The sequence below is a fragment of the Taeniopygia guttata genome, chromosome Z (genome assembly GCF_048771995.1).
Source record: "Taeniopygia guttata chromosome Z, bTaeGut7.mat, whole genome shotgun sequence".
NCBI lineage: Eukaryota > Metazoa > Chordata > Aves > Passeriformes > Estrildidae > Taeniopygia > Taeniopygia guttata.
In genome coordinates, this window is record NC_133063.1 from 54715987 (window position 1) to 54739730 (window position 23744).

A 23744-nucleotide genomic window follows, 5' to 3' on the forward strand; every position below is an offset into this window, starting at 1 on the left:
GTTTCATGACAGAGAAATTTCAGGCAGAATCAACCACAAACATGACTCATTCTCTAGTTATTGTGAAGTTGAGAGGGGAAAGCTAGTCTACCTTTAACATTTGAAAGCTAAAAGTCACACTCAAAATATTTTCAAGTTATTAGTAAAATTAAGGTCCTTACACCTGCTACAATTCCTCAAATATATAAATACTTTGAATATTGGTTAATAAATATATGGTTCTTGCCATTACTAATGTAACCCAAATAATTGGGTGCATTCTAAAACAACCCATTAGGAGTCTTTCTAATTGATTGGCAAACAGGTTTCTCCTGGAATGGTATTATCATCTAATGGCCTTAAAAAGCATAAAACGACTGAATAATTGAATCTAATTTAAATTCCACTCTGAGGCAGAAAACTCACAACAAATGTGTTCTTGCTCAAAATATTTTTGTTAATTTGCGATTTAAATGTTTAATGAAATTTCTGAAACCTGATTTTACTTATTTTGCTGATATATCATGCTTATAAGATACTGCATATTTTTATAATGGGAAAGGCTTATGTAATTTGCTTCTTGAGTTGCAATTAATGGTATACCTGTTATTTTTTTGTATTGCAATAATTTTGATTGTTTTCACCCTAACAGTTTAGCTATCATAATTCAAAATAGTAGTGTCAAAATACAAATAAGAAAAATGAGCTTTCTAAAAATAAATAATTTGTTTTATTTGTATTTTCCATCATTTAATTTAATACAAACATTTATTTCCTGATTAAAATGCTCAGGATGGGCATACAGGACTCACCGTATGGGGCTCTTAGCAGCTTGGTCTAGTGAAAGGTGTCCCAGCCCATGGCAGAGGCAGTGGAATTAGGAAACTTTAAGGCCCCTCCCAGCCTAAACCATTCTATGATTAGAAATACAGGAATACCAAAAACAGCATCAGGGAGTTTCACAGCATTTTTGTCCAAGAAAAAACAAAGCCAAAAAAACACAACCTCAACCAAAAATCTTAGACAGTTTAACAGTCTAAAATAGTTCATTAAGGAAAGGTTTGTTACCCTGCATATCCCCAGAGATTCTGGCCACTTTATCAATTATTTTGGTAATTTCCACTGATACGAATACCTTTTCTTTGGATACTGTCCTTGTTTCATTGAGGAGACTAAACAGCAGCTAGGTGCTATACAATAAATATGCCTTTTAGGAATTTAAAAACAGAGTTGAGAAACATCTTTTCTTCATTTTTCCAAGAATGTGAGCTGTATACATACTGGGAAAATGCAGGACAAAACATGTAGAATATTTTTCTTCAGTATCATAGGCACTTCTCTGCCTTGCTCATTGAGCTAGATAGGTTCATTTTCATGCGAATGTAATTTCCTTCTGAAAAGGAATAGCGATTTCTTCTGTTTAAACATGGGGAATGACCTAAAGGTCTCTGCATTGGTCAGTAGGAGAGCTGCTGTGCTCAGGGAGCACAGCACTGTGAGGACTGTCTTTGCTGGGCTTTGCACAGGCACCCAGCTGCAGCCAGGTGGAACTTGACTCTTCCAAAGAAGAGTATTAGTTAACAAAAGCCTAAGGAAGTACAGGGCAACCCTTCCAGATTTGCTCTTTCCTTCCAAGCCTTTAACTTTCTTCCCAAACCAAAACTTCACTAGTCTTTGAAAAAAACATCTGCTATGACAGAGACTAAATGCACTGGGGCCAACATTAAAATTTAAGGTGGCTGTGATTAGACTCCAAAATGCCTGTCAGAACACTTACACCATAGACTGATTCCAAGAGGTACAGAGTATACAATGGCTCTATTATTTTAGGAGAACCTTTGCCACCAGCCTGTTTGTCAGAGCGAAGTGTGAAATAGTCAAGGCCCAAATGATCATCCCACCACAGCAGCAGTCCACGTGTTCCAGCAGGCAGTACCTACCCTCACTGGACCCAGAAACAGGAGACAGTTGGAATGGGAGAAAGTAGAGGAGAGGAAGAGGAGAATTCATGTGCTGTGCCCATGAGGATGTACTCAGGCATCAGGATAGGCCAGCCATTCACTTCCCCCGTCCTCAAGGAGATGAGGTAAGTAGATCCCTTTGCTTGGCTGCTGGCATTTGTTTTTACTTCGTTCTTTTCAACACAGCACTTCAGCTTGACAACATTTTACTCTGTCTTTGAGTTCATAATTTTTCAGACTTTAAGTCTGGTTAAGCCTTAAAATGTCTTCAGGTAAGAAAGGCTTAATCTAAAGGCTTAATTTGAAGACTTCCAAATAAACAACTGCAAAATGATGTTCCCATGTATTTTTTTGCAATACTTAAGCTGTGCACCAGAAATGTTTTCTATTAATTCTGCTTTTTTTGTTACCTTGGTTACTTGTTAGCCTACCACAGGCCATCATCAAGACAGATTTTGGTCATTTTCTCAAAATGCAAAATATTTGTGACTTATTAATCTTCACAGGAGGGAAAAATTTGATTTCCTCAAATATCTTTCCTCACTATAACACTCTAGTTTAGGTTCCTTTACTATTTCAACTACCTCTACAAACATGGACATCAGCATCAAAAAAATCCATTTCATTTTGCTCCCATCAATGCTGCATGGAGATAATACTTCTTTCTTAAGCCACTAGAGCCTAGGATTACCCTCTTTGATCTAAAACACTGGGCTGCAGATCAGGCTAAACTGATCAGGTTGTCTACTGTCATCTGCATTCATGTGCAGGTCCTGTTCAGTGTCACTGATTTCTAGGAAGAGTAAAAACTCCATTTTGTCTTTTTTTGTCTTTTTCCTCAGATATAATTATGTGTGAATGCAGTTGGAGATTTTTCCAAAGTCCACTCTCCTCTTGCAACCAAAGTATAGAAAAGAAAAAATGGAGTCAGAAAAGGGAGGGTTAAAACAACAACTAAGGGTACCACAGGAAGAAGAAAGGGAGGGAGGACTGTAGCAGTCTGTTAATAACATCTATCTTTGACAATCACAGACTGCATCTTAAAACACAATTCCTCAATCTTCAATTATAAAAAAAAAATACCACGTTACTGTGTATAGGTACCTTCAGTGTAGCTGTTTTACATTTCAATCTTTCAATATATGAAACACCATAAAATTACTGAACTCCGAATTGTATTTCTTCCTTTCTAGCTTGTTTTCCATAGTAACCACCGCTGTACAACCATGCCATCTGCCTGTCTGCCTCCCAGCTCCAACTTCAGTGAAACATCCACCTTGAGCCAAGTTTGAGTGAGGTGCAACATTCTCAAAGATGGTAAGTTATTACAAGTTCATTGGAAAATTAGCAGCCGAAAAGTGGAAAGAAGGCAAATTTAGTATCTCATTGTGAGTCAAAAGACAGATCCAACTCAATGTCTCTATTTGAAGAGGCAGCAGCCATCTGGCCAGCGTGTAGGCACATTTTGGCTGTTTTGTCAAGACACAGAATCACAGAAGCACAAAATAACAGAATTATTAAGGCTGGAAAAAATCTTCAAGCATACTTATGACTGATCACACCTTGGCAATTAGACAGGACGTGGTACTAAGTGCCACGTCCAGTCATTTGTTGAAGACATCCAAGGACAGTGATTCCACCACGATCCTGAACAGCCCATTCCAATGTTTAACAACCATTTCCATGAAGAAATTTTTTGTGAGTGATAAGGTCTCTCCTAAGCCTCCTTTTCTCCAGGATAAACACCCCCAGCTCCCTCAGCTGCTCCTCACAGGACTTGTGCTCCAGACCCTTCCCCTGCCCCAGCTGCTTCTCTGGGCTCACTCCAGCTCCTCAGAGTCTTTCCTGCAGTGAGGGCCCAGAACTGGACACAGCACTCGAGGTGTGGCCTCACCAGTGCCCAGCACAGGGGAACAATCCCTGCCCTGGTCCTGCTGGCCACACCATTGCTGATCCAGGCCAGGATGCCATTGGCCCCCTTGGCCACCTGGACACACCCTGGCTCATGTCCAGCTGCTGTCACCAGCACCCCCAGGTCCTTTCCAGCCACTCTGCCCCAGCCTGTGGCACTGCCTGGGGCTGTTGTGACCCAAGGGCAGGACCTGGCACTTGGCCTTCCTTGTTGAACCTCACACCATTGGCCTCAGCCCATTGATGCAGCCTGTCCAGATCCTCTGCAGAGCCTACACATGTAGCTCTCAATCAGCAACAGGAAACACTGAACATTTTCTATGTAAGACTGGGGGGGAAGGAGCTGAAGGTGAACCTGAACAAGGGCAGAACCAGGGCCTATAAAACACACAACCACAGGAAGCTATTAATCTTGCTGATCTTCATCTTCCACCAATTAATATTAAAGAAATGACCACCTTGTTAATGAGAACAAGGAAAGAAGAATCACTGAAAAATTCTGGACTCAGTACCAGATGATCAGTGGCTTTAGTTAGTTATTTCACTATAATAAGGAGTATCAGCACAGACAAGACACTGGGAAATTCCATTAAATCCAGAAAACTCAATGAAGAGATGGCAGCGTTATACAAACACACTTGTTATGCCACTTTTTCCCCATGCATAGTCATCACCTCAGACCATCCTTACTATTTGTGAAAGATCACTGGGCCCAATGAAATATTTGAGCTGATTAAATTTTATATCAGCTTCCAAAAAAATAATTTTTATTTACACTTGATGAGGGCCCTTTCTTTGTGCAAATATTGACCCTAACCTTTTTGTAGCTTAGATGTGTGTACCTCTTCATATTGCTTTCAGGTAAGTACAGAACCAAGTTTTGAAGTGCACTGACCTGAGAAACCAGGTAAGATGTCACAAGGGATTCTGCACCCTTATGTTATTATTCCCACTCTCAAAAAGCAGCATTTAGGAAAAGTTCATTCAGCAGCAAGACTGGGGAGTGTTCTGTGAAGGCTCCTGCATTTTTAAAAGAAAGTCAAGTAACCTCTTGCAAAGTGGTTCCAAAGCAGGAGTTTAGGAGTGTAGTTTTGTGTTGTAGTCATCTGAGAAAGAGACTCTATATGATGAAATCACATTTGTTGCCAGCTGGCCCCATTTATTGGATGTTAGTGCAAACAGTAGAAGGCGGAGCAGCAATTGGAAAACAATCTGTCAAGACAAAGACATAGTTGAATATAACCCATCAAAACTTGAAAACCAAGTAAGTATTGTTGCAAAAGCAATGCAAAACCGTGTCTGTTTGGTAACTGCTGTGTGGCAGTAAAATGTCAGAAAATTTGCTTTGCCTGGGGCTGCAGGAAAGTGTGATGACATGATTTCTGTGGGACCATTTTTGTGAGAACTTAAAATAACAAAAAAGAAGTCGTAAAACAATTGGAAAAAAAATCCTCGGTATTAACATCTACAGGTGGTTGTCTGGAGAAGAAAATGTATGCAATGCTGTTGTTGCAGAATACCTGAATACTTAGACAAAAACATGCTGGGAATCAGTGGCTTTACATTAAAAACAAACAAACAAACAAAAAACAAAACAAAACAAAAAAAAACCCCCAAAAAACCCAAAAAAAACCCCAACACAAATAAAAACACCAAGGTAGTGTGTTAGATACAGAGCATTAGGTACCAGGAAAAACTTTTCATAGTAGCTACTCATACAGACTTGGAGCTGCCTGTGCCAAACAAAAGGAATAACGCCTGTGTCATAAAAGAGAGGAGGTTGGTTTCCAGCTGTGGGCTGCAGGACAGGGCCAGTCTCCATTCACCACAGACTGCCAGCACTCACCAGTCAGTGACTCAGGTAACAACTAACCCAGCTCAGCAGCTCTCCCCAGAAGGCCCTGGAGGATCCTCCACAGGAAAACCTATTTTCCCTTGCTTTTGCACATAGTAATGGAAAAAGAACACTCACCTACCTTACTAAAGTCTTGACCCTGGTTCTCTGGATGCTGCTCCTTGCATGATTTAGTGTCCTCTTGTTCCTTCAGTATTTTTGCAAAGAGCCTGTATGGCTCATAGGTTTGGACTCTCTTCTGAGAGTGGAAGGAGACATTTTCTCAGTCAGAGACAGAAGGTTTAAATCTGGATTTCCCCAATATTATATAAATGCCCCAATCACGATCCTTACCTAACCTACCAAGACTTTCCCAGAGTATATGGGTTTTGCAAACCCAGTGGCAAGTTGTAGGCTAGAGCTGGATCACTTGAGACCCTAACTGCCAGCCTGGGCTCTCTACTCCATCAATCAGCAGAGTGTAAATCCAAGGCAAGCCCAAAGAAAGGCCATTCTGATTTCAGTGTCTTCCAGTGAAACCAGGCACTGTCAGGCTCCTCCTGGGATGTTGAATGTTTAGTGAAGGCTGGCATATGTCACCAATATGCAGGTATGGCGATTCCACATCCTTGTCCTTTAACCTTAGCGTGAAAGAGCTCACTTGATGTTCTTCATTTTTATCAGTGGCTATAGCCAACCCAGGAGATTTCACAGGCTGAGCAACACCCTAATGCCAACAGTGCTTGCTCCCATTACATCCCCATGTGAGATCCCTCTGAGTCAGGTTTGAAGGAGCGAATTGACACAGAGGAGTCACTTCCAATGAAAGAGGCTACAGATTTGCTGTGTAATTATCCAAGTTTCCAGCATCCATTTTATTTTCAAAGAATGTAGGAGTCCTGTTTGTCTGCCCTAAAAGCAAGAGTGGCCATGCTATTCCTTTGTCTGTGGAATCTTCAAAGGCAGTTTGCAGAGACTTTGAGTCAGGCATCTCCCTCTTTCCATGTCACATGCTTGTGCAGAAGCTATTAGTCATTTGTGCCATCTATTCTAGCATGGGACAAAAAGTTGAGTTCAGTCAAATACTTTGTAAATATAAGTACCTCCTAATAGGAAAACCACAACTTCCATTCATCTATGGAAATTGTAAACAAGAAAATAAAACACCTTTTTGAGATACTTGCTGGATACTTGCTTTGGTATTTCTTAAGCACATGCTGTCCGTATAACTAGTTGGATGATTTACCCACATACCATCCAGTCACATTTCCAGTTACAGCTGCTCTGCACTTGCTAAAGAAAAGCAATCAGTCTCAGTGGACTCTGCATTGGCTGTACAAACAACTGGCTTCATAATTTTTGCTTTATTTTGTTTATTTTATTAATAACTAATAAATAAACAGGACTATGTCTTGCATACCAGAAAAGAGTGTAAAGACAAAATAAATTTTGCTACTTATTTCAAATGATTCTACAGTTACCCACATGTAACAGGGTTGGTGTGTTTTTTTCCAAAGTAGTAAAAGTTGGACAAGTTGTCAACAGCAGCCATGTTATTCCTTGAAATACACTTATCAGCTCCAAGAGGTCTGGAGTTACAAAGACTTTCAAATATTTGAAAAATATTCTGGAACTTTCTGTTCCAGAATCTATGCACAGGAACATCTTCTCATTGAACTTCCTTATAAAATAAACACATATTGGTGACTTAGGGCCGATGACCAATTAAACCACATAACAGTTACTTAACAAAGACAAGTGAATTCCTAGGCAGTCAGACTTGTTAAAGAAAATGACAGCATCCACAAAGGAGAATGACCTAAACTATCACTGAGGTAATGGGTAAAACTGCATTCAGTATCCATCCTATACTAGACTGTAGCTCTAGTGCCTGGGAGGAGATGCAATGCTTACAACTATTCCAATGTCTGACAGAGGGTCTGATTTATATATGTATTCATTTCTTTTTATATATCTGTGTTTATATATTCTTCTTCTGTGTTACTGTTTCTCAGAAAAGAGATGGATTTGTTGCTTGGGGTTTTTTTAAGGAAGATAAAACTCCAAAGCAGAACATGCACTTAGGTGTTTCCTAGTAAAGAACTGCCCACTGTTTACAGCTGCCAGTCTGAGAACTCCCCAGCAGGGTGGCATTAGGACATCCATGAAACTAGATCAGGTCTCCACTGCCTGACAGCCCCTGTGAGCAACTCCTTCCTCTGCAGCTGCACTGAAGATGCAGGAGAGGGCCTCTCCCTGACAGCAGGAGGAGTGCAGAGAGGCCAGGCAGTGAAGGCTCTCACCCTCTGTCTGTGCTAAATGTCCAAGGTCTGCCAAGCTCAGCACAAGCTGAGCTTGGTGTTGAGGAAATAAGCTGCTTGTTCCTGAGCTGTGGAGTCACACAGAGGCACCATGAACCCACCATTTTACAACCTTTCTGGCTTTCTGGGGAACGAATAAAATGGAAATGGGTATAAAGTGCCTTTAAGTTTATATTGTGGGTTCACATCAGAGTAGGCCATTACAGAGATCAGTGGTGACAAACCATTACCTCCCTCCTTGCTCTTGAATGGCACGCACAGAAGTACCTGTCTTCTGAGGGCAGATTCCATGCTGAGAACCAAGGAGATGTCTCTGAACCCCAGAAATCAACATCATAGAGAAGACTAAATGAACCTAAGTGCTGCAACCAGGAAAAAGTTGATTTCAGGAAGGAAAACAGGCACTCACTGATGATTATATTGCAGCATTCCTAGAACAGTACAGGACTTTAAATGGCTAATACAGATTGAGTGAGACACTCAATGTCTCACTCAGACAGTTAATGAACAAGGCAGCTGTTCTAGTTGATTCATCCCACTTCTGCTAACTTCTCCACCTGATGTAATCTTATCCTAGTGCTGTTTTTCAACAATATTTTCTGCAACTATGTGTAAATGAGATCAGCTCTCCAGATACATTCATTTCTTCAAAGATTAAGCTCAGGTCCATTTTCGTCTATGTAGTTAGCTCAAAATCAAGACCTCTGTTGCCTTACTTATAAATACCTTTCGTATCTGCAGATTGCCAGATATATCATTAATAATTAATTGCTTACAATTAATACAATCAGTCAAAATCCGAAGCAAGTTCATCCTCTTCCTTGCTGCACTTTGACCAAGACACTAGGAACACTGCAACTCTATTTTTAAGGTAGCATTCATGCCAACAGACCTAACATCTGAATTACACCCTAGGCAACTTAACTCAGCCACTCTGGGTGGTGGTTATATAAAGAACAATTTTAGTGATCTGATCAAGTCCACAACTGAACTTCTTGAAAGAACCTTCTTAAGTCAAAATTCAAAATGTTCATGCCATAGATTATTTCTTTCTAATAGAAATAATAGCTCTTGCCAACTGCAGAGGCAAACAAAAGAAAAGGCAAACTGAGCTTCTAGGATTTGACATCTGACTCTAAGGAGGCCTCTCTCTCCCTGCTAGTAGGAGCAAAACTCTCCTTGACACTTTCTCTTCAAAGGCAGTGTGGTGGATCATAGCCTGCTTGCCTAAGGCACAGCCCAGCACAACTCTGCCTTTCAAACAAACCCATGGGTCTGCTTCCAAATGACTGTCCCATTTTTAGAAACTCCATCTAATCCCAGAAAGCTTGCGTCCATAATCCTCCTGTCTCTTCCTGCCTCTCTAACCAACTCCTTCCTTAGCACTCATGGCCAGCAAAGCAGCTTCCTGGGGGCTTTGCATGTCTCAAAACAACTTCCTACATGCCTCTCCCTAAGAGATTCAATTTTATTGGTATGTACTTGAATGTCCATACTTGTATAGGAAAAGCAAGATCTTAATTATTTATTTTTTATTCTCTTGAGAATTTTCTCACCAATGTGCTTTCATGCACCACATCTTATACCTATGCAAGATGAAATGCATGAGCTGGAGCACTGTGATCAGGCACACGTTTTACATTGCATAAATCTTTTTTATCTACTGCCTGTGCTCTTGCAAGGAGTTCTGACACTCCCATCCCAATGCTCGATCTGTTCCTCCTATGTTTTTCCCCAACAAATTTATGTGAAGTAATGCCCCACTCACTGTGAAGCCATGCAAATGTATTGCACCTAAAACTTCAAACTGCAAATAACTTCATGTCTAGCAGTGCCTACCAGCTTGTATAAAGTATTTCCACAGAAACAACCAAGCAGCAAGACTGGAAATGAGGAAATGATCATGTAAAGCAAGCACTTCACCATGCAGAATCTCTCTACTAACAGATGGGAAAATATAGATTTCACCAGTTGCAATGAAAGAACATTTTGTTCTGGGACTGCATTTGGGATATGCAAGCTCTGGCAGGAATTACTTAGCTTGAAATGAGTGAAGATAAATTAATACAGTTTCCATTGAATATGCCAGGACAATTATTTTCAGCCCGTTTAAAAATATTCACAGAATGTACTTCAACATAGCATCAGAAGGACTGACTTGAAAAAAGTAGTGCAAAGCAGACTAGAAGCTACTTAAGTAGACTCTCTGCTGAATTTGGAATTGTAGAAGGTAGCAAAGGCTACTGCAGCAAAGGTTGTAGCTGGCCCTCATCTATACTTAAATTAAAGGAGAATGTAAAGGGTTTATTACCATTTCTGTCCTATCTTCCTTCCTTCTAAACCAGTATTTTCTGAGGTGTAGGAAGGGGACACAACTCATTACTGATGAAAGATTTCTGTGCACAGGGCACTGATTCATGGTGTATAGAAAGCTGCTCCCCAGGGCTACCAGCATTTCTGATGTCTCAAGAGGAAGTTCCTTACCTTAGTTTACAGGAACAACTGCAAACCAGCTAAGTTCTGATTGAGAAAAACAATCAGGTTGAACAGTGTATTTGGTGTGAGGCTGGAGTGAGGGGGTACTTTCAATCAAGATGAAAATCAAAGAAGAAACAGAACTAATGTATTAACATGAATGTATTTTAGAACTTGATATTTTAAAATCAGATGCAGTTAAATAACAGAAAATCTTTCTGAAATAAACCCAGTGCGGTCCTGTTTGAGCAAGTTCAAATCAATGCATTTATTTTGATGTTATACTCCTGCAAGTGCTGGACATGCCCAGCTTAGGTGCACAGTGAGAAGTCTCTTCTTTTCCAGCCACACATACTGAGTGGCACTGGGAACAGCACAGCATCCACCCCAGCACATGTGCAATTTGAAAAATACAACATTAGAAAACTCAGAAGAATGCTGTTACAGGCAATGGGATTTTCTTGTGTCTCTGCACTTCACAGGTCTTTAAAGAAAGCACAAAAACATTACGTTCACGGATTATAAACGAAAAGTTTATTGATTTAATATATGTTTTCAAGACACTTTCATGTTGCAATTTATAATTCCATTTGGTAAAAAAGGGAATCCTTCAGAAACCCCACCTTCACTAAATAAAACACACAATTTCAAGGCCAAGGGAAACAACCAAAATATTCAAGCCAGATTCTGACCATGAAATATGTGTGTTCCCAAAATCTCAAAAGAATCCATAACCACAAAATGGAGTAGGTTTGTTTTTTTTTTCATTTTCCAGACTGATTATAATTTAGGAAACTGAGTATGAGATTCATCCCATGTTTTATCATCCCATAGTTTTTATCATCTCAAACCTGGACTAGCTAAGCCAGAGCAGACTTATCTATATTAAATATCTATGTATGAACAAGATAAACCGTCCTCTGCCAAAGACTATTCTCCACTGTCCACAGGGAAAGTTTAACACAATCAGAGTTTTTAATTTTGGGGTTTTTACTAGGGATGCAGGATGGGATTTTAAAGCTAAATTTTTATGTAGTTATCAGTTACAATATTGCCTCTGCATTTTGCATTAAACCAAGTAATCACTGATAAGCAATAAACTTACATTCATACAAAGTTTTCATAAAAAAAAATATGGTAGGCACTTTAGCACAGTTGTCTCACAGCAGCCAAAACTGAGGACGAAAACTGAATGCTGGCACTTCCCTGATTAATTAGGTGTTAAGGCTGATTTTCACTATAAACACAAAAACAAAAGTGAAGAAGAAAACCATTCAGTGCTTTAAAAATTGAGCAAAATGCACAAGATATAATCCTGTAATGGTTAATCCACTGGAAATTAACATCTGTTGTCAACCAAAACCATTTCAGAAACAGAACAATATTTCAGCCCCTTATGCTAAAGCTAAAAGAGCCAGCACAAATTCTACTGCCTTTTTGATATTCTTATGTAGTGCTTTTTTCTCCTACCATGCAAATGCTCAAACTCAAGAATGCACATTCAATTGTGGAGTTATAAGTGAATGGCAGGTTTTTTGACTATTATGTCATGGTCTCAATTTTTACATCACCAGCACTACATCAGCCCTATGTTCCATCTCCACCACACACTTAACACCACAAATTTAGGCACGCCTGTCTTTACACCATTACACTCAGCAAAATTTTGTTCACCCTGTCATAAGCTGACAGTGTGGATTTTGTCACCAGTCTCCAGGAGTTTTCAGCAGTGCACTATTTTGGTATCAAACTGTAGAGGTGAACTGCTTGGAAGGATTTGGAGCATGAGGTGTCTTTTGCTCTTGACAGGAAGAAAAATGCAAAGCAGGCTTCTTCGTGTGTCAGGAAAGTGCTGAGATTAAAATTCTTTACTCCTATTTCAAGTGTGGCCTGGAGAAGGCATGAAGAGATCAGGTTGCTGCTACTGTCTAGAAGGCATTGGAGGCAGGCTGTATCTGACAGCTGGGATCTGTAGGAAGCTGGTGTCTGCTTGGTGTTGGTAGAAGAGGTCTCAGGAAATGGCAAGAGACATATAGCTACACCTCCACAAAGGGTGCAGAGGTGTCCCTGTGGTGGCTGGCAACACCAGCTCTGGCTGAGAGTCACTCAGAACAGTCCCAGAGACCTCCTCTGGGAAAGCAGAAAAGGTCCACCACACAGACCTACAGTGAGATTCACCTGAGACACCTGAACACCCAGAGCCCTTTGAACTCATGTACTGGCATCAGGGAATGACAAATGTAAAAACTGTGTGACAAGGTTCTAATACATTTTAGTCTGAGTATATGAAAGGTTAATATCATCAATCTCTAGTGCTCTAATAACTTGACCAGCTGAAGATGTGGCTTGTATATTTTCCACTGACATGGACTACTCTTGTTGAAGTGGCCTCTAAAAAATGCACCACAATCATGTCTGCCCATGGTAGAGGTGGTAAAGATGAGGACTATCCCTACTGCTCCTGTACTGAGCTCCCAGAACATAGAAATAAGCACAGTTTACATCTGGCCCTCCTTGTGGGTGAATATTTCCCATAACTACAATATATAAATGATAGAAACACATTTAATCATCAAAAATTTAAAAAATCATCCAAAACAAAGTAATGTGAGATGAACCCCACCAAGAATCTTGAGGTTAGCAAATCTGTTCTATAAAAGCAAAAATGGCAGTACCTAAATAAAATTAGGCCTAAATAAAAATGGTATTTCAGTGTTTACTGAGTGGGTGCCAAGCTGATAATGCTGAGAACAGAGTTTTTACAAAGAGGCTAGACAGAAGCTGTAGCAATTTAAAGGCAAAAAATAGAGATGAGAAGTTCACTGTCAATAAGAGACTGGTTACGATCACAGCATCATTTCCTTGAAGTCAGTTCATTCTTTGTAGTAAACAGTAATTATATTATTTGTTCTCAGTGGAAATAAAATTGGGCCTTAACTGGAGACTGCACATCACTACTAAGCTTTGATTTCCAAAAATAGTGAAATATTCCCTTTGCACAGAAATTATTGCACACTTCAACCCCAGAGCAAAGCTGGAGTACATAGTACTTGGCAGCAGTGCATAAGGTATATTTGTTCAGTGTTCTGGAAGATGAAAGATCAATGTGAAACTTCAGAAGATACATACTACCTTGCAAGATTGCTTCTGTCAGTAGCTTCAGGACCCAAGCATAGGCCTTGATTCTACTGATATCTGCTTGAGCACATAGACTCCAGAGAAAGTTGTGTTTGCTTCACTGAAAGCAGACTTTACTCCTTTTTCAGAAGAGGAAATTTTATGCTCATCCAGACATAATCTAAGCCTAAAGATAATTAAGCAGACAGGCTGACTGGCAGATACTCAATTTTTGGCACGTGGAGTAGAGGTAAAGGATATATTTTAGCAGTTTTCAGACACTAAAGGCTAGAGGTCAGCATCAAATCAGGAAAAGAAACCAAATGAACAAACAACATCTCAAAGTATTCCACTAGAATCCTTATTCACTGTTGTATTATTGTTGCTGAGCTGAATTCTGGATATCCAGTTTAGTGATCTGTCAAAATACTCAGTTTTGTTTCTTTAGTATTGACCTCTGAACAGCCTTCAGGTCAAAATATATTATTGAAATTAGCACTATGGAAAAATTACTTACTGAAACAATCTGAAGTTCTTCAAAGAGAAGCAGTGATTCAGAAGGAATAAAAGACCTTTATAGCAAAATCAGTTAAAAAAAAACCCCACAACCAAAACCAATTCCATTAAAAATATATAATCCACAACAAAACATTCTATTTTACTTTTCATGGGAAATAAAAAATACAGCACACATGGGGTGCACTAAAAATCCATGTGGCTAAATTCCCCACTGAATTAAGTGAGAATTTTGCTGACACATCAACTGCAAATCTTCTATTATGGCCACTGTAATCAGTAGGATTTTTGTTATTATTATTTCACAGGTATTCAAATTTCATCTAACACAGAGTGTATCGTCTGACCTATAATAAATGAGGGTAATAAATAACAAATTATATATTCACTTTTCCATGCTACATCAATCAGCATGACCAAAACTGGTGTAACTATACCCAGTACTGATTGTGCTTCAAAGTTGGGTTTGTTTTACGACAATATTGGATCATTTCAGGATCAAGATTTAAAAAGCTGTTTTTCAGATACCTTTCTGTAATTGAAGAAACCACTGTAGGAAGCAGCTGCTCATGTTTTACTGCCACAAATGTTGAGGCTGTACTTGTCTCAGCCCCCTTCAGGAGAGGAGTCACCGTGACAGAGGGCACAGCCAAGCTCTGTTCCAGACATTGATCTGCACTACTGAGGATTGCATTTGCTTGACTTTTGACTAAAGGTCTTGTCTTCTCTTTCTTCTGACACATTAACAAAATGCACACAGAAGTAACAGCAACAATGAGTAGAACAGACACCAGGACCAGGGGGATAATAAGGTACCAAGGGTTGCTTTCACCTGCCTGGTCTGTGGGATTCCTGACATAAACTTGAATTGTAATCTTCAACTCCACAGATACACTTGTTCCCATGGCCTGATATAGCAATGGATCTTCCTCATGTAGGTTTCCCCAGTGAGTCTGCCCTGGCCACATAATTGGTTCAGTCTTCTGTGGTCCTATTGCAGCCTCTTCATTCTGTGAGGAGACTGGTGCCTCATCCTTTGAGGTAGAGTGAGCCTTGAAAGTGGTCATACTGGTTACAAAAAGCACTTCTGTTGTAAAACCCTGCACAAGTGGAGGACTGCGTGGCATAATGGAACACTGAAAATAGCCAATAGCAGGCTGCACAGCATCTGCCCTGAGTATAAATGTAAATGAGTTATTCAACAGATTGATGCCTGTCATATTTGTGTCTATGTCTAAAAGCAAAACACCACTATCAATGTCAGCGTGGGTGAACGTCTAAGTATCTTCAAACACTGCATCATTCACAAACCTTTTCTTTACAATCCTTCCATGAGAGGAGGGCACTATCACTTCAAATCTAGGATCACTGTTTGTCAAACTGGCTAGCTCAGAAGCATCCAGGTCACTGCTTCCAAATTTATAAGCTGCTTGATTTGAAATCTGCAGGTCAGATACAATTTGTACTAAAGGCATCTCTGTGATGTTCAACACTTGTCCTGTTAGATTGCTTTCGGCAGTAAAAAGCATAAATTCCAGTATGTCACTGGAAGCAGTAAGATTTGTCAGGTGGTAAGACAGCCTTCCTGAGTACAAATCTGCCTGCTCAAATTTAGTAACCTGCTCATTTCCAGTCATGAGGTGCCCATATTTGAGTGGCCAAGTTATTTCATACATAATATTAGTGCTTTTTCCATTTGTGATGGCTGAAAGCTGAATGTCAGTAATAGTGACAGACGTCTGGCCCTGTGGTAGCGCAATGTTGGTAAGGTTGACAAGGACAAAAGCAATTGGTACAACTTCAAGACTGAACAGCTTGTATAAAGGGCAATGTTTACCATCAGTCACACTGAAATAAAACACCCCAGAAGATGAACTTCCATCCTGTACAAACCAGACTTTACCACTGTCAACATCAGCTTGTGTGAAATCTTTTATAGAGACATTGAGATTGCTTTCCATTGCTGAGTAACCATTACTGAGGTTACTAACAATAGTGTATTTCAGCTCAGCTGGAGCATTATCTAAGTTTTCAACTTTCAGATTCTCTGTCCCCAGCATTGACACTTCTCCCTGCAAGACTTTCAAGTCCAGTCTTTTAGTCTTCAGTTCTGGAGACTGGGCATTCACTGGGAAAACAGTGATATTAAACATCTCCTCTAAAACTTCACTATGGGGCTTTGTAGCACGCTTGCTCTTTAGGTTCAACCAAACAGCAAAAGTGAAATTGTCACTTAGAGATTCAGAATTATCATGTATGTACATAATTCCAAATTTGTCCAGTACATACTGGGAGAAGTTAGGCTTTTCTTTGGTACTGCTTCATTCTCCAACAACAATCATGCCATGCTGGGGTCAAGACAGAACCTGGTACCAGACTTCATACACGGAGCGCTGTACATCAGGTAGCTTAATCAAGAGGTTTGAAGCATCTAAATTTGTTTTGCTGATTAATACTCTACCTCCTTTCTGGAATATGGCACCTGCCAGAAATGAACATTTTATAGTTGCAGTGTTTCAGAAACAGCATATCAAACACTGATGATGCCCCAAAAATTTTTCTCCTCTGTGGTATCCTTGATTTCCACATGTAATGGCTAAAAATATATTACCACTACATTTAAAATACAATCAGATATAAGAGACAATATTTTTGACTGATGAATACACTAAGATTAAAGAATTACTAGTATCTCAAAGCTTCTTAGAGTGTTTTTCACCTACCATTATAGAAAACAAAATATCTTCTACAGCAGTAGGAAGCATCAAACATATGTAGCTATCTCATTTCTAAGAGTGCAGTAAACACAGCTTTCCAAGCTACTACCCTACAGTACTGTCTGTCTCAGAAATATTCTGGTCACTGCTTACTGAAGAGAAAGAAATTTTTGTTTTTTCTCCATTCTTCAATGGAGCTCTGACAGATCGAAAACAATTTTGAGCCAAAACAATGAAGCATTTTTACCTGTATTAGATAGAAGTCGACTATTCTGATCATGCCTATCAATTTCATATGAAATGACAACATGGAACATCGGATATCCAGAGCTGATGGTGGAGAGGATACAGTAAATGTAAAGAAATCTTCTGCACTCCAGTCAGCTGACTTAGCATATAAGTGTTCTTACATGATCACACCTTCATCAACCTGTTCCAGGTAAAAAGAAAACATATGTGTAAGAGCAAGGTAATTATAAGCAGAGGAGTGTTAAGGATAGAAAAAGTATCTTGAGAACACTGTTCAAAGAGACCTTTGTACCTTAGTCCACACACAATGTATGCAGAATCATAGAACTGTTTAGGTTGCAAAAGACCTGTAAGATTACACCCAACTGTTAACCCAGATCTGCCAAGTCCACCACTAAATCATGTCCCAAGTGCCACATCTTTTAAAATAACCAGGTTGCTGATTCAACCACTTTTTCCGGGCAGTCCGGTTTAATACTCAGCTATGTTTCACATGAAGAAAGGTGTCCTACTATTCCATTTAAACATTCCCTGGCACAGACTGAGGCCATGTCCTCTCATCCTACTACTTGTTACTTGGGCACAGAGGCCAACCCCCACTTGGCCACAGGCTCCTTTCAGGCAGCTATAGAGAGCAATAAGGCCTCTCTTGGGCCTCCTTTTCTCCAGGATAAACACCCCCAGCTCCCTCAGCTGTTCCTCACAGGACTTGTGCTCCAGACCCTGCCCCACCATCATTGCCCTTCTCTGGGCTCACTCCAGCTCCTCAGTGTCTTTCCTGCAGTGAGGGCCCAGAGCTGGACACAGCACTCGAGGTGTGGCCTCACCAGTGCCCAGCACAGGGGGACAATCCCTGCCCTGGTCCTGCTGGCCACACCATTGCTGATCCAGGCCAGGATGCCATTGGCCCCCTTGGCCACCTGGACACACCCTGGCTCATGTTCAGCTGCTGTCACCAGCACCCCCAGGTCCTTTCCAGCCACTTTGCCCCAGCCTGTGGCACTGCCTGGGGCTGCTGTGACCCAAGGGCAGGACCCGGCACTTGGCCGTGTTGAACCTCACAGCACTGGCCTCAACCCATCAGTCCAGCTTGTATGTACACTGAGATTATCATGAATTTCTCTTTCTCTTAAGATGGACTCTGTGTTGCCAGAAAAACATCTGAAAGTAAGTGAAATGTTACTGGGCATGAATGCTTAGTAAAAACCTTACATGAAGAGCAGAGAGATATATAACACCAGGAAATTGTCTCAAACTAGTAATGGTGATCACATGCTCAGATGGACTGTATTTTTAGTAAATCAAAGTATTTGTGTGTAGGGTTTCCTTTGTAAGGACACTAGCAGGGCTGGATTATTTGTCCTGAAAAGGCTGAAGGCTGGAGAAGGACTTTGATTTCCTTCAAATAGCAAAAGATACTTGGTAAGAGACTAAGCAAACCTGAAGAAGTGTAATGACCACTGATATTTACTCTCACTTACAAGCAAAAAGTTGATGGAACTACAGAGTGGAAAATTTCTACATCACAGCAAAACAGGGATTCCTAAAAGACACAAAGGTATCTGGTTTGAACTCTCCCTGCCTGCACTGACCTTGCAGATCATCATACTCAAGGAATCTAATCAGTCCACTGTGAGGAATCAAGCTTCAAAGTATTGCAAAATACTGCAATAAATATCCAGAGAAACAAATGCACATACAGAATAAAACCATTTATCTCTTTAGACCCCAAAGGAAAAGGTGGTATTTTCAGATTATTTCTCACCAGCTGGAACTACACCTGAATTTTATGATCAGTACTACAATACATATGAACTGTAATAGAATTCCTAATGATAGCAAGACTAGACCACTTACTGAATCTTACCCAGTAGATTCAGCATCTGGTCTGCTTGATAATTCATTCACTGGCCTAAAGAGATGACAAGTTACACCCGTTAAATCCTTGGCAAGTTCCCAGGCAACCACGGACCAGACCTGCACATGTTAGTTCGTAACTGTCAAAGAGATCCCTTTCTGGAATGGAGATGGAAATTTACTATTTTAACACACTCCTCACACCCTGCAAATACCTTGCAGAGGCTCATTAGTACACATTTCCATCATATATGCTTGAAAGATGTGAAACAAGGAAACAAACCCCCCCCGGTGTTATCACAGATGAAGCAGTTTAGAAGTATGCAGTCTGAGGTGTAAACACAGAGAGACTGAATCCTGAAATTACTGAACAGCTCCCACTGAGATCACTAGGCAAACTGGGCTTTCAAAGTCAGTTTTCTCAGCAGCCTCAAAAGAATCACTAATTTTTCTATAAAAAATTTAGACTGATGTGATAAAATCCTTTTTGCAACATCTCCAGGTTTCTGTTTTCCCTGTAATGATTTAATTCTTAATGGCTATTATACGACAAACAAAAAAAAATAGTAAAAGGATATGTTAGTTCAGGGTAACTTTCCTCTCTAGGATTTCTAGCTGAGGACAGTAAATGTTTGTAACAAATACAGGCACAGTAAACATCCTTTAAATTTAGCAGTGTTTAGTGTCCATCTTAATTGGTTGGTTGGTTGACTGCAAATCCGTTCTAATGTCTGGGCTAAGAACAGAATGGAATTAATGAGGATTTATGTGTTTACCTCTGCAATGACCCTATATAATGAAGACACTGCAGCTGGCTGTGAGATGAAAATACTTCTAAGATATCACAGAAAGTACCGCAGAGAAAACAACAATCAAATATTATGTTGAAAAACTCCTGTGTTACTCAAGAGTGTTTAATGTGCAAATAATTTTCTTATATTAGCTGATCTGTTCAAGAAAAATGTCTTGGAATGCAATAGTAACTTCTGTTTCTTTTTGCTAGTTTTTTTTCCCCTTTGGCAACAAAGCAATAAACCACAGTGCATACAGAAAAGTTCACCACCCCAGAAAAGCAGTAACTACTTTTCCAAAGTGAATTTTCAAGTTCCTCAACACAGAATTAAGTCAAGGAATACCCACAGACCTACAAAAATGAAAAATGTATTTCAACTCAAATTAGTTTTACAAGCTTATTACCAAACAGAAACTAAATGCTTTAATCTCCGTTACATGGAAAATGTACAATGTTTGTAACATAAATGCAGTTTTCTTTACTCATATTTAAGTCCCCGTGATTACAACACACTAGACTGAAAGTTTATTTAGGACCCTTTTCTTCCTCTTAAATGTCACCCTCTACAGGAATAAACAGCAATCTTGTTTGGGTACTTGAACTCCACCTGCAAGAAGTCATTTAGCTCTATTTGTTTAAAATTAAAATGGCCAATAGAAATATCTCCAACAGACAAAAAATGCATACATATTATTTCAGCCCAAAACCTTTCACAGTTTACAAAGTTAAAAGGAAGTTAGCTATACATTACTGAAAACTAAAGCTACAAAGAATAAGTAACATGTTATGACATGGTACTGTCTGATAAACATATATATCCATAGGCAAAAAAAGTTACACTTCAAAACCTTAGGTGAAATATTTTCTGTCTAACCTGCTTAATTGTTTCATCTAATACTCATAAAAATAATATATTTTGGGATCAGAAGGGTAAAGTGTCATTATACAGTTCACCATTTTCATAAGACAAAACTCAGCAACTTTTGAAACAAGACCAATGACATAACGGGATGACAACATGTTTTTTATGAGAACCATTCTGTGTTCATCTTGATTTATAAAGTCCAAGGCCCATTCTACAACCATCCTTCATCAGGTTGTTTCAAAGTCTGATGACAACAAATAAAAATGTTGTCCCTTTTCCAAGGTTTACTGCCCAAGTTTCAAGTTCTGGTCAATAGATTTTCTTATTCCTTCATATACTCAATCAAATAGCAACACTTAAAATCTGTAAACATAAGTTTTCCCATGAGCAAAGTCAGAAGATTGACCCCCTTTTATCTCACTCACTTTAATTTTCTGAGAATAGCTTAATGTATGCTGAAGATAGTCATATTCAAATTCTGCATACAGACAAGTAATTTCTTTTGCAGAAGAATTTTTCCATCAAGTTAAATAAGCTGCCACATTTTAGTCATTCAGTAAGAGAGCCTGTATCACAGACAAGATACTTCACACATTTAGTACCACAGCCAATCCAGTCAATAAAAATAATCTTGGGGACAGTCATGAGGACTTTGTACAGCTGAAATGGATCTCATACTTGGACTTTTCATACAGAAAAAGGCTGCTCCTTCTGCCAAAAACTAAAAGCTTCCAACCTCTGACTGCTGGTTAATGGCACCAGAACAGCTCTTCTTGACAAATAGTCTTACAAGCAAAACAGTGGGAATTGCCAAGACCCTGCTAGTATCCAAGCAAAAAGGAACAAAGGTTACTCTTGTGTTCATTACTAGATGCCAGCTATTTAATGACATAGCAAATCTTTGTGATTGCACTGATGGGTTACATATGCCTGGTTACTTAACAGATAGATATAAATGGATCACATGAAGAATGACCAACTGAGATGCTCTCTGAAGTAATAATCTACCTCTCAACTAGTTATAAAGTAAATGCTTACCATAGACTGTGTAAAACTGAAGATTTCCTGAGTGGTATCATTAGAATCTATTCTGATCTGCCTTCCAAGTTCTGGGGAAGTTGCAATCACAAAAGTTATAGTTCTGTTTCCTGCACTGGTCACATTATTGGTTACAGCTTTCAGATCATGTTGTGAGATAGGTTTCCTGGAACCTAAAAAATGTCAAGTATAGGAAGAAGATTTACAACATAATTTTTTTCCCAGAAGTCTAAGTTTTGTATCCACAATTCACATCTCACCTAGGTATTCTACTTAGCATTTTAATACCATTTTATAATATCAGCAGGGTTACTCTTTTTTCTAGTTACCTTCTGATTACAATCCTTCGACAGCTTTTTCAATTAAAAAGACGAATAGTAGGATGTACCCATGTTTTAAAAATGAAAAAAATGCAGTTCTCTTCAGCACATGTAATCGCTAAATACTGACTTCTGCAAAAACTACCTGAAGTATAGGACAAAACATGTGTAAGAAGTTCTGTTTCTACATCACATGTCTAGAACCGAATTCAAACTCCAATATTTTTTGTATTCCCAGTTGCCACAGAAGATATAGGTCATTCAACTGAGAGAAGACTCAAAACAACAAAGTTTCTAGTGAACACATAAACCAAAATCAATCATTAACAAAAGTATGCTTTATCAATATGAAATAGGATTTTCATTAAATAAAATTAAAATATAAGTACTGAATTAAACAAATGAGGAAGACAGAAATATAACAGAAGTAACAGTCTGAACTGAAATAATGTATTATTTATTAAGATAGATGGAGACTGAGTGGTAACAAAATTCTTTTAATACATAGCACAACACTAGCCTTACTAAGGTTACTACCTTCTGTCTTAAAGACTATAAAGAGCTTTCTGGCATTAGTCAAACCAAGACAATTTTTGACACAGCTGGGACTTCTAGTAATTTCCTAGCTAACAATTTCCTAAAAGAAAAAGAAGTTATCTGACTTCTGCCTCCATTTTCAGATTTTCTCTTCTCCTTGAGCAACAAGCTTTATAGGTTTCAATACATAATTTCAAAGACTATATGGTATTAAATATACTTGAAGTCTGAATATACATATTCATATATATGCATGCCATAATATTCAGAAGATAAAAACATGGTAAGGACAGTGAAGACTGAAAGCCATTATTAATACCAGGAGTCTTCTTGTTCACATCTGCTTGTGCTCTGGTTCAAACAACAACTGCTTTGAAACAGAGTTGTTATAAGATCTTCTGTCTCTTCCTGTTTTCCCATTTTTACCTTCCCATGTGTCTCTGCATCCATACTGTTTTGAAAATTGAAGGAGTCTCTCAGGTTGAGTAAAATTCTCCTGGACAATATCTAATTCAAGAAGTCTCCCTCCTCTACATCTCCCTTCTTTTCCTTTTTTTCTGTGACAGGAAGGGAGGGAACAATGACCTTGTGCATACAACAGATATGATCAAAAATGTACTATTTAGCACAACAGCTAATCACACCACATAAACCTGCAAATGCAGTTATTTGCATAATCTGCTAGTTATATAAATCAGGCCTTATTGCCTTAAGAGAGGCAATAACTCTAAAACATGATCACACTGTAGTGATGGAAGTTACTGATCCAATTTTTCTTGACCAGGGTACCACACCACTGCCAACAACGAGGATGGCCATGGGGAGTAAGGGCATCTGTCACAAAACCCCCTTGATTCCTAGTAGATCTGACCTCACTCACTGAACACCACAAGCTGAAATACAGTCTACAGACACACACAACATAGTCTATCATGCTCTTCTGTAAATTAGCATCCTCTCTCAAACATAACCCTCTCCTTCACCCACTTCTCACCTGAGAGTTGAGAACTTCCCTGGCACTCACAGTAGTTCTCTGATCTGACACTTCAACAGGGAGAAGAAGGTTATTTGCCAGCCAGCAGACTGGGTAAAAGAAAATGAAGCGAGAACACTGCCTGTGCGTTCCCAGTCACAGGAGAGATCACAAAAACCCCACCCAAACACAGGGGACGGAAACAGATAGAGAAGGAAGACAAACAAGCGGCACTGAGTAGGGCCAAGCTAATAAATTCAAGTAGAGTGCAACAGCATAAC

The 23744-nt window shown here is 39.4% G+C and overlaps 1 long non-coding RNA gene and 1 pseudogene across 1 annotated transcript; one reads left to right on the forward strand and one right to left on the reverse strand.

Moving 5' to 3' along the window:
• Positions 1 to 877: 877 nt before the first annotated feature.
• Positions 878 to 7112, forward strand: LOC121468163 (uncharacterized). The gene is made up of 2 exons (XR_005978182.2): positions 878 to 2065; positions 3134 to 7112. It is a non-coding gene; the product is annotated as an uncharacterized lncRNA (long non-coding RNA).
• Positions 7113 to 10992: 3880 nt separating this feature from the next.
• Positions 10993 to 23744, reverse strand: part of LOC115491031 (chondroitin sulfate proteoglycan 4-like) — a 31439-nt pseudogene continuing 18687 nt past the window's right edge.